Source organism: Amphiura filiformis, chromosome 9, assembly GCF_039555335.1.
Source record: "Amphiura filiformis chromosome 9, Afil_fr2py, whole genome shotgun sequence".
NCBI lineage: Eukaryota > Metazoa > Echinodermata > Ophiuroidea > Amphilepidida > Amphiuridae > Amphiura > Amphiura filiformis.
The window spans coordinates 9,364,691-9,378,122 of record NC_092636.1 but is presented as its reverse complement, the minus strand read 5'-3'; positions in this window follow the sequence as shown (position 1 = coordinate 9,378,122).

The window sequence follows — 13,432 nt, the reverse complement described above, 5'->3', positions numbered from 1 at the left end:
GGGGTATACTGAGGGAATACTCTCACACACCAGATGTACTGAAAGAACTCCTTCAGAATGCTGATGATGCTGGTCCACTGAAATCCATGTCGTTTATGATCCTAGAAGACACGAAGGTAACAGACTAGCAGGACCAGAATGGAAACCTATGCACAATGCCCCTGCAATATGTGTGTATAATGATAAACCATTCACAAATGAGGATATCGAAGGAATTCAGAATGTTGGAGTAGGAGGCAAGATATCTGATGCAACTACAACTGGCCGGTTTGGGATTGGTTTCAATGCGGTGTATCATCTGACTGATTGCCCAACCTTTCTTACTCAGAATACATCAAAACTGTGCATATTTGATCCACATGTTAAGTATGTACCTCGAGCAACAACTGCCAAACCAGGGAAACTCTACAGTCAAAATGGATCCCTTGACTACAAGGACGCCTTCCCTGATATGATAGAGGGCTACCTTGAGAACTTTAAGGAATTTGACTTAGAGAATGGCACTATGTTTAGATTTCCTCTTAGGGAAGATGGGGTGGTATCAGAGATATCTGACAAGTGTTATACAAGTGGCAATGTGGATACTTTACTCACAGAATTTGAAAGGACATCAAAGGACGCTTTGCTGTTTCTCAACAATGTGCAGAAGATATTCATATCTGAGATAAACCCCAAGACAGAAAGATTACAACTACGATATTCCGTGTCTGCAGACATTTCAAAATCAGATAAGAAGCAAAAACTTGATGCAAGTGCTCAACTTCAGAAATACAAAAATAGTGATACTAACACAGCTCTACCTCAGATGAAGAAAGTATACAGGCTGCACCTAACAGAATCAACAAGAAAGACGACAAGAGGGAAAAAGCTGAAGAAAGAGGAGTGGCTAGTTTGCCAGACAATTGGTTTTGATAAAGCCCAAGAGTTACACTCTCAGGAGTTTGAAATGAGAGAATTCATGACAAAATCATTCATACCACAAGGTGGAGTAGCAGCCCTGATGAATGGTACAATGAGCTCTGGCAAAGCTTTCTGCTTTTTGCCACTTCAAATTGATACAGACCTGCCTGTTCATGTCAATGGAACATTTGTCCTCGCCCAATCTCGTCAAAATCTCAAGAAAGGCGGCAATGGTATGATACATAAATGGAATCGTTTACTAGCTGAACGGGTAATTGCACCTGCCTATGCCAGCTTAATTGAGGAAGCCGGAAAGATCCTTTACCAATCCCAATCGAATATTCAGTATGTCAACGGCATGTGGAATTGCAAGCAATACGATACACTGTTTCCAACAGAGTTGGACAGTTATCATGATGTGTGGGAAGTAGTTGCAACCTCAACCCTTAAATTCATTGGGAAAAACAACATTAAGGTCTTGCCTGTAGTGAGAAGCACAGAAGATAACTTTGAAGAAATTCATTGGTTCGGCCCAGACCAGTCTGTGAGTAATGCCTATTTTGATGATTTATCCAAACTTGATGAAGATGTACGTGATGGATTCATGATGTCACCATCATTCCGTCCTAATAGAGAAAAGAAGTCAACCATAATGAGGCAGTTTTTGCAGAGGACCAAGTTCAACTTGATCTCATGCAGTGGTGATATATGTAGAGCTTTCACGACAGTTGGTATCAAGGCTGCATATGTATCACCTACAGCATGTTGTCAGCATATCAAAGTAACTGAGAGAATTGCAGGATCTCTACCATGCCCTCTATCTGAATCAACGTTGCAGTCAACCAATTGTCTCAAAATTGTCCTTGAATACTGTCTCAATGGACTACATGAGGTCCATGATTTGCAACTGATGCCCTTTCAACTTGATGGAAGTAGCTCATTGGATAGATTCTCAACTTTCAATGCCAAGTATATTAGTTATGACAGTGGTCTTCTTCCATCTCACCAGGAACTGTTCCTTCATAGAGATATCATTTCCATCCTGTCCAAGTGGTTAAAAGGCAGACGGCAGAAAGCATATGATAGTGGTATTCTGAAGAGTTTCACAGTTCATGAGCTTGTGAAACATATGGACAGTGTACTCCTACCTCAGTGGAAAGGATCACAATACCATGTCAGTTGGAAACCAACATGGAAGAATCATCCCAGTGTTGAATGGATTTATTTGCTGTGGGAATTCCTGTGCCGACATGACTCAGACAGTGAATTGAAAGCATTGACAGATTGGCCAATTATTCCAACGATAGAGGGGCAGCTGGTGTCCCTAAAGATGGCAAAATCCATTCTGTTCCTGGATTGCCATAATAGTACTGAATGGGGTGAAGTATCAAATGCACTGAGAAGCCTTGGTTGTCCAATAGTTGATGTGAGCAAAATGGCTACATCCAAGTCACTGCTACTACCAAAACTTCACCATATATTGCGTAGATTTCTAGCCACACCACTCCTGAAACATGATGTTTTGTCAGTACTTTCCTATATGATCTATCAGAAAAAGACAGATCTAACTGGAAGACTTGCGCCTGAAGAATGCAGCACATTACTGTGGTATTTTCAAAATGCTACAATCTTGCCTGAAATTTACTTGGACACCTTAAGACATCTTCCCTTGTTCCGTGTGGCAAAGTCACAATGCCGTGTGAGCATTCATCAGTTTCAACATTGCTACACACTTCAAAAGACACTTACCATACCAGGTGTGAATTTTGACGAACGGATGAAAAAAGAAGGATGCATATTTCTAGAATACGATAACAACTTTACAGGCCTCTATCAACGCCTTGGAATAACTTGTGTTGATGCAATGTACATCTATAACACCTATGTATTTCCGCACCTGCACGAACTTCCTCAATCCACTGCTGTTCTGCATATCAAGTTCATCAGAGATACGCTTCTACCAAAATATGCAACACCAGAAGACACAGATAGGATATGTGACATCCTCAAAACAATCAAATTCATTCCAAATGAAGATGAACAGTTGCATGAAGCAGCATACTACTTCGACATCAACAATCCAGTGTTTGCAAAAATGATGGAGTCCAGGCGGTTTCTTCCGAAAGAATTCCGTACACAGATGTGGCTGAGCTTTCTGGTTAGCATTGGCTTGCAGGACAGAGTAACAGATGATCTTTGTATCAAATTGGCAAAAGATATAGAAACCTCAAGTCAAACAATAAGGAACAGGAAGCAATACCAGGACTTAAAAGCAACATCCATGATACTTCTGTCTGCATTCAGAAATAACTCATCCACCTATGACGAAAACACCTTCGACAAGATTTCTACCATTAGGTTCATTCCATCTGCAATGATAGATGAGGAAAGAAAGCAGATCCATCCTCAGTTCACCCCAGTTACTCCAAATAACAGAGGGAACTTCAGTAACAAGTTTGTCTGCTTTAGAGACAGTGTTCCTGAATGTCACATAGATCTTGTTTGGTCAGCTGCTCCACTTCTCCCAACATCAGTTGTTCCAAAAAATAAGATCATTCAACAGAGATTAGGAATAGCAGGTGAACCTCCTGTCGGCAAGGTACTACAACACATGCGCAATGTATGTAACCTGATGGTAAAACACAATGCCTATGACAAAGAGGACTCCATTGCACCTGTGAGATCAATCTTGATCAGAACTCTAGATGCCTTGATGGATTACCTGAAGGAAAATATAGCATGCAATGCAGATGAAATTAAGAGAGAGTTGCAAGATTCACGGTATGTTTGGTGGAAGAAGGAACTATCCTGGTGAAAGCCAATCAGCTGGTGTTTGAAATAGCCAAAACAACTGAGAATCTATTAAAACCATACATATACAAGGCTCCAAGGAAACTTGGACAGTATGATGATGTGTTAAAGACTTTGGGGGCTCAGGAAGAAGTGACATTTGATCAGTTGGCTATGGTTTTGGAAAGTATTAAAGAAGAGTGTAAAGACAAGAAGATGATGACCAATGAACGACAGAAAGCTCACTGTGCTGCCAGTTGCTTGTTTGATCTGCTACAGTCAACTGAAGGACGGTGTCCTATATCAGTTACCAAGCTGTATCTTCCTACAAAAGGTGATAAGCTAACTTTGTCAACAAATCTACACTACACTGATCTTAATGAGTCAGAAGCAAGAGAACTACCCTTATCGCCAGATACTGAGTATATTATGCCTTTGAAGCAGCTGCTAACCCACCAGGCAAGGATGTCACCTGCTCAAACGGAAGAAAGATTGATTCAGTTACTACCACAAAATCTGCAACCTAAAAAGATCACTACATACGAGAAGCCTATGGATACCAACATTCCCTGTGGTTCTTCTAAGTGTCCACTAGTCAGTCAAATACAGTCTATTATAAACTGCCAAGATATCCAGGACATTCTGCTACGTCTTGTTCAGCATCAAACAGAAGAAGTTCCAGGTCGAGAGCAAAAGGTTAATATTGCCAAGTTGGGTGATTTTAGCAACATCTTTTGTGTTCAGGAACTGAAGACAGGATTCTATGACAGCAATGGAAAGCTTGTTGGTGAGAGAAACTTACCTCGTGAAGTAATCTTGACACAAAACCAAGACCAGTTAATACTGCATTTGTCACATACTGATGTGTCCGATCATGTTGGAAGTAAGTGGCTCAGTATTTTTCCTCCCACTAGCGCGAGGTCTCAACCGCATATGTGAATTGAACCTGGATACACTCCACATTCAGTACTTAAGTCAGGTACTTCCACTTCCATCAAGCACATTGAAAAACACATTTCTTGCTGATTGCAATATTCCAACATATGAAAACCTTGCCAAAGATCATTCATCTACTCAAGAACGTCCTGGATCTATTGTTCCTAGTGATATCTTGTGCCTTTTAGATGACAGCATGTCAAACAAGTTTAATCCTGGGGACATTGCAGTTTATAAGCAGCTCTTTGTCGATGAAGGTGAATGCTATGTGTATGCCTTAATTTTAGAGCGTCTGCCAATGATAGATGATAGTGCAGAGGAGTCAACCAGCTTTCTTCGTAAGTACAAGATAGACATAGGTGAAAGTAGTCCCAAAGTTGTGAGTGTGGTTGAGCTTTTCATGTTTCGAAGACCAAGAGAAGAGATTGAGTCTTCAGAAAGCGATGAAGTTAGTGTTGTCGAAAGCTTTCATAGTAGTAGCACTAGTGGAGGTGGTGGCAGAAATAGTAGGTCAAATGTGTCTGGCAAACACAAATCTAATTTTGAGACAGCGAAGGCCACTATAAGGAGGGAAGTTAAAGAAGCTATGATGCTACCCGAAGCTGAAAGGAATGAATGTCTTCGCCGCCTATACCGTACATGGCATCCTGATAAAAATCTACATCAGATTGCATTGGCTACGAAAAGCATTTCAGTTCCTCCAACAAGAAATTAAAAGAGTGAACAATGAATCTTCTGTGTCATTTGAGGAAACCTATTCAAAATGGAATGAAGATATAACCAGAGATAAAGCGAAAGAGCAACGTTACCATCAAGAATTTCATCAACATTTTCAGACAAGCAGTCCTCAGGGCTCTGGTCGTTCACAGTTCTTCCCACATTCATTCACTAACAGAAGACCAGATCTCAAGAAAGCAAAGCTGTGGTATCGACAAGCAGAAGAAGATTTTACAGCAGCAAAAGAATATAGAAAGAAGAAAGTCAGTGTTTCACAAGCATGGACAGCGTTGATGATTCAACAAGTTGCTGAAAAGGCTCTGAAGGCTCTAATTTTTTACTTCGATGGAAGTCAAAGTATGAGTCATAATTTACACCATCTTCTTGCAGTAGCATGTCAAAACCAACTTACAAAGAAGAGGGAAGAAGTACTGAGGAATTCCATCAATCAGCTGGTGCAACTGAGATGTGATGCTATCAGAGCTCGGTATCCAGAAGATGGAACCAATCGGACCACAGGAGAAGTTTACCAGGACTTTGATGCACCAAAGGCCTTCAAATTGTGTCAAGATATACTCAGAACAGTTAGTGAGATACTTCCATAATATAAGTGCTTTTCCAGCGGCAGTTTCTTGCATGGCTTGAACAACATAGTATTGGTAACTTATTAACCAGTGAGAAGATTTTTGTTTTCAAAGAGAAGAACTCCAAACTAGTGAAATCAGTTGAACCAGGAACTTCTTAGAAATTCATCAAATGCAGCCAAGCATCCATGCATATATATATTGAGGCTGAGTTACTTTTATCAAGACAGATAATTTATCTTATAAAGATGATTTTCCATTCCTGTCCTGAGGAAAAGTCCTGCAATGCTAGTTTTAGTCCTGCAATGCTACTTTTAGTCCTGCAATGCTACTTTTCCACTAACAGACTTTGATCAGTGATTGAAATAAATTATTTTGAACTACAATCTAGGCAACTGGACTTACGTTTTTGAGTGGGAAATTTTCACGTTCTATCCTGAACGCATCATCAGCCCGACTGATCTTCTGGCGGTAAAAGTTGCCTAGATTGTAGTTCAAAATAATTTATTATTTACTACCTGGATGAATGATAATCTTCACAAACGTATCAGTGATTGAAACATACCTGTTATTAGCAGCAAATATGTGGTACTTTTAATTGTATGCAGCCAACATTGTATTTTGCTTTTCAGACAGGAAACAAAATTGGTTTGTTTTTGCCTTAAAACAATATGTTCATAAATAATGTATACAACTGCTGTCACTATATTACTGATCATGATTACTGATCATATCCAATATTTTTTCTTTTTAGAAAACTTTTAAAGAAGTTAGTTCATGGTAAACATAATATGGTTTTTAACATGGTAAAAACCCACTAATGAGAACCTTAAACCTACAAGACAGTCTAATAATTACATGACATGGTTTTTTTGGATTTTTCATAGAAAAGTAATTTATGGATGGAACAACAAGCTCATATTGTGAGCTCAGAAACGCAAGGCCTTGTGTCCATATAAAAAAAAAAAAAAAAAAATGCGGGTATCAAAATTTTCAGACAAGAAATTCTTTTTCTGGTAACACAAAGCAGCATCTTCATACCACACCTTTTTTTAAGTTACAACTTTATAAGTTATTATAACAAGCGCTCATCATGCGGTTATATAGTATGACCACATCTTTAATCCTGGTCTTCAATCGCCATTTTGTCTTTTTTACTCTTCTATTTTACTCTTTTATGCCCTCTAACTAGCTACTCATGGCAGCTAATTATTGTACAGCCTGTAAGGATCTTAAAAGGGCATTTCGTGATCCACACCATCATCCCCCCCCCCACTTTTAGATTTTTATACCACTGGAAACCTCTAGCTACATAATGTTTATGTACGAAAAGTTTCTTGCAGATTAATTCGTTTAGCAAAGATATTGTGAAATTTTAATTTCGTTCTGGTATACCAGAACGAAATTACAACACATTGTCTATGGAGCAGTGTAATACACATAATCATGCATAACTCGCAAACGCAAAATCGGAATCAACTAAAATTTTGAGAAAAAGAGGGTGCTAGCTAGGATCACGAAATACTCCTTTAATGACTTCAATTCAAGTTTATATCAAAGCTTTTACGGTGTGTTTTTAATTGGTTAAACCTGTACATTGTATTTTAATTCATCAAAGTTATATAAAGGCCTGGTAGAAAGGTCAGAATTATATGACATGATCTAATCCAATCAGACTAAAGTTGGCAATAATGAAATTGAGATATACAAAAGTATGCCCGCTTGGATGTGGTAATGGGTGACATCAAAATCAGTACAGGTATGTACTGAGCAAGTTAGAAATGTAAATAACATAATTTTCAAAATTTCCAACTTTGGTCTGAGTGGGTCATGTTGCATATACAGACAGGGTGCACAACTTCTAAGTTCCCCCCCTAATTTTAAAAGTAAGTCAAAAAATATTTTACGAAATGTAAAATGATATATATAACCCTATTTGTTTTACCCCTGTGAACCAATTTATAGCTTTACACATCATTGCGTTCAATCACAATGGTTAATTATGTAAGAGGCCGTTTTAAAAGTTGCACCTGAGCCCATAGCAGTCAGGTTTTCTTTGACAAACACATGAATAGGCCTGGCCTGGCCTGGCCTGGCCTGCTTTATTGTTTGAGAGTTGACTCCTATTCGCTACTTGCACGGTTCCGCCATTATGCACTATGTGCGGGGAGAGCCTCGAACTGGCAGCATACATGAAAAGAAGAATTATGTAACCTTACACAGAGCGTTATGACTAGTTCAATTCCCATTCATGTATGCTGCCAGTTCGAGGCTCTCCCCACATAGTGCATAATGGCGAACCTGCAAGTAGCGAATGGACTCGGATGCAACTTTTAACAGTTTGAAACGGTCTCTTTTTTTACATAATGAACCATTATGACTGACCGCATAGGTGTCAAACAAATAAGGCTACACATGTCTTTTTACAAGTTTGCATTTCGTCAAATATTGTTTGATTTATTTCAAAAAGTATTTAGGGTGAACTTATAAGTTGTGCACCCTGTATAGTTTGATGTGCGTATTTGCGATAAATACAGTAATTTTGCTGCAAAGTGGCAAATATTTGACACATTGGTGCAGTTGTACACTCCACGGGGAGAAGTTGTTGACGGAATCTCAAATATGCAAAGTAGAATGCAAAAGTCTAAGAATATTGGGATTACTTCTGGATTTGTCTATCAAAAAAATGTCTGATATGCAAATTAGCTGTCTTTCAATTTACATAACAAAGGTTATTGGTACTTCTCATTTTGATGATTATCATTCCTATGAAGCAATTTTCAAATGACCATGTTTTTTACTTAATTTTTTTTCACATTTTTACTGTACAGTATGTGTTCTATGAGTCTAATTCTATTAATTTTCAAAGACATATATTGTCATAGGCATTTATTTCATCCTTTGAATGGTGTTAATGTTTGAACCAAGAAAGATAGTGACAAATTATTTTTCTTGTTATGTTTGAATCTTATTGATTTAATTGAAGTTATTCATAGTTGTATACAGTGTTAAAATAAGACCAAAAAAATTGTTCACTTGCCCTCCACCGACCGACCCAAAATTGGCCAAAATCAGGGTATAATGGTTTTTTTACTTTATAATAATTTTAATGATTTTTATTACTTTTTCTGTGTCTAAATTTCATTTCAAAGCTACATTTGGCCAACAACATTTTTCTTAAGAAGAAAATCATTACTGTAAACTCATTATAACTGTCCATTCCTGCATCAACATTTCCAATAATCTTGATGTCTTATGCCTGTAAGTATGCAGTCATTTTAATTGAATCCATTTCTATGGTGTATCTTGCGTATTGAAGGTCTGAAGTGAAGTATTGATGTATCTTTCCACATGACCAATGTTTATTGCCTACATGCCTATACTGTAGCGAGTCATCCGACCGACCCACCCCAAAAATCCCACTGAAGGGCAAGCAAACAATTTTTTGGCCTAATATGGGCCCTCAGACCCATTGCCAGTGAAGGTTGACAATGACCCTTAGATTTTCACACCTAGGGGCCCCGAATGGCGCTTGAAACTTTAGGCCATCTTTCTTCACTGCCTATAAATCGAAGTTAAGTCAAACCGAACCATTTACTGTTAATTTCATTAATGAGGGCCCATAGTCTCTCATACCCATGGGCCTGCAAGTGGCTCTTGAGTAGGCCTATTGTTAATTAATCCTGAATTACTTGATTAAACCTGTATGTTTTATATTTGTAATAGTTCATTCAACTTGCGTACCTTTTTTAAAAACATTTCACTGGGTGAGTGTGATATAGTAGTATGCACCATTTTTGGTAAAATTGAGTTATGAATGGATTATTAAAATATAGATAAATGCACACATTTTAAGCTATTTCACAAGTCTTAGAAGCAATAATAAATTAAAAGTTCAAAAACAATATCTAAGCCAATTAAAACACAAAAAACCCTTCTAAAAATAGTTGACTCAACTATATTGCACTCACCTGACGTACTTTTGTAGTTTGATTTTTGTTCTTTTTTGAAGTGTGGTTATATAATTCCTTCATTGTATTATAATTAAATTGGCTTAGAATAGATTAGTGTTGTTTTATACACAGATGCTTACATCAATATGTGCCTTTATTGACAAGTGTTTTCTACTTTACTAAAAATTTTGATTGAACACAGCTTTCAACAACTGTGCTCGATCCAACCGTGATTGTATATCGTGTATTTCAAACTGCAACGCAAACGCATCACCTTGGATACAATAATCAAAATACTAACCATCACAAGTGAGTTGGCATGAAGTTAAATTCACTTCCACGGTATGCATGCACAGTCGCACACGCCGGCGTACATCGTGCAGTGCACACGAAAAATTGTCAGGCTGTGTTCATTCAATTGAAAATTTCTAGTATGGTACAGACCATCTAAAATATCAAAATTTCTTATTATTTGTTTCACACATATTTGAAGTAACCAGTAGTTTTTGTACATGTGTTATTATTACTTTAGGGACTTGATAATTTTACACTATCCAGTAGTTGTGTTGTAGATGTGCTCTAAGCAATTCGCTGTAGAAGTGACGTAATAACCGGATTAACTGCACTGCACTCGCCCTGCACTACAACAGGTTGCACTCATTACCTGTGTATGTATCATACGAGGGGCAGTCAGTATGTTTTAAGAGTTGACTTGTGACGTCATATGTGGATTGTTTTCATGGTATTTCTCAATGATTACATAAACACTGTACCTTTGTCTTTCAATCAACACATGTAAAATTAAATCATACACATGATTATGTAACAGCATTAGCATAAAATCAATATACTAGGGACACTGCCAAATCACACAAAAAGGCGGGCTTTTTAATTTACAGAAAAAACATGTGTTTACAATGTCCAAAAACAGCAGAAGTACAAGGTGCATATGGCTAGTTTTGGGCAGGAATAAACACTAGGTCCTCCGTTTGCATTTGGTAAAATATGAGACTTGCCAATAAACTTTGGTGGAAATGGGACGTCTGGAAACTTCAACAACTTTAGGGCTTGAATGGAAGCAAAATTATTCTGCAAAAATGGCGAAAATGAAAAAGCAGTTCTTACAAATGACATTAATTATCTCCAAAATGAAACAGACTAAAATATAATGACTGGTCACGTGTGAGACCTGGTACTCAGTGCGATGATAACTGGTGCAAATGAAACAACAATCTGCGCATGCGCAGGTGGGATGACCGATACAACATGGTGGAAATGCACGAAAATTGCTAAATTCCATGTAAATAGGACCTAATATATTAGAAAATGCTATGAAAATTGTAATTTAAATATTCATATGAATTTTTATGGATGATCTCAACCTGAAATGAACAGAAAAGTTTTAAAAATCAATTTCTCATTCAAACTATGCCCTCTCTCTTTGTACCACTACTTTTTGTATAAATGTAACAATGGTACAATAACAGTTATATTTTAATCACAGATTCAAATATTTTCTAGGGAGACTCCGTTTAAATGTTTGGAGATTAGTCAACAGAACTGGCAAAAAAATTTAAATTTCCATGTTTGCTTTTTTTGGCAATATCAAGATTTTTAAAGAAAGAAAAGCCTTGTTTTTGTCAAAAATAAGACATATTTGGCCACGCATTTTTAATAAACTAAAACCTTTACAGCCCAACAAACATGGTTTAATGAACTGGTAGTTTGTGTTCTATTACTGTTCCAAAAGGCAGCATTCTCCATTCTTTAATTCCCGAGAAAATATAGAAAATACAACAATACCTCATTTCAGCCTCTTATTTCCCTTAACGAAAACGCCTCAATTTCACCAGGTGACTCTAGACCATTGGTTTTATGCTAATGCTGTTACGTAATCATGTGTGTGATAGAATTTTTACATGTGTTGTTTGAAAGACAAAGGTACAGTGTTTATGTGATCATTGAGAAATGCCATGAAAACGATCCACAAATGACGTCACGAGTCAACTCTTAAAACATACTGACTGCCCCTCGTATAATAGCTTGAATACAATACCGCTCTTTTCAAAGATACTAATCTGACAGGTGCGAGTGATTTGCATTTCTTTGACATCTATGGTTCATTGTATAGGTACCGTGTAAACGTTGAAGGCAGGGCTATCTATTCATAAATTGTATTCATTTATTGTTATGGTAGCCTTACGTCACTTCTACAGCGAATAGATCAATAATTATTATGCTACATTATGTTTCCTAATCTCAGGGGATGGTTGCATGGTCCAATATTTGCAATCTACTGTGGTACAGTGCATTCTCCCGAATATAATATATCAACATGATGGGTCACTTAAGGGATCTAAAATGAGCGTTTATTGCGTTTCGACAGTATTTTTGTGGGACATGAGAGCACCTCGGACCTATCGAATTGCATTCTGAATCTGAAGCATGTCTTTCTGATATCAAATAATTTTCATTTTTGAAAATCACAATATAATACAAATTTTATGACAAATTATAAAAATTTGATATATAACAGTCCTCGAAGTAAATTATGTAAATCTAATGATATATTCTTAAAGTAAATGTAGCAGGGAGGAAAAGCCGACGGTCAATTGAAAATTTTAACCTTTCATATTGAAGATATGGATTTTTTCCCAAAAAGACCTAATTTTTTTTGGTGTTTTGGGAAAAAAATCCATATCTTCAATAATGAAAAGGTCAAAATTTTCAATTGATCGTCGGCTTTTCATCCCACCTACATACACTTTAAGTATAAATCATCAGATTTATAAAGTTTACTTCAAGTACTGTTAAATATCAAAAATATCAATTTTAATGATTTGCCATAAAATGTGTATTAAATTACTTAATTTCAAAAATCAAAATTATTTGATATCAGAATGACATTCTTCGTATTCAGAATGCAATTCGATATGTCTGATGTGCTCCGATGTCCCAAAATAAATACTGTCCAAACGTTCATACCCCAGCCCTTAAATATTACAATACATTCCTTTGTATTAGTGAAAAATTTCAAAAACAATTGTTTTCTGCATGTTTTAAAAGGGCACAAGCATATACAGACTGTCAAAAGAAAAAACTAAATTATAACAATGCTTATGTCATAGGTTGTTGTCTTGGACTCAACCGTCATCATCATACCTTGTTTGAATGGTAAAATTACATATTTTGTCCTTTTTTTTTTAATTAATAGAAATACTAACAATTTGAACATTCCCAATTCTATCGTTTGATCAGCTCGTAATCGGCTGGCTTTATAACATCACAGATTAATATCAATATATTTTATTTTGAGAATTGAGTTCTGATATCTCGCCAGAAGTATCACGGATTATTAATTCAATGTCCTATACTTTATCTACTTTCTTTAGCATGCACAATATAGACCAGACAGATCAACTATATCATTCTTAATGTATTGTGGGTCTACTTTTCGGTGTGGTGGTTAAAGCCTAACAATTCCCGCCGATTCCGAGCTGTGTGGCAATATCAATATCAAACAGTATTGAGGGCTCGATGCAACACATCCCC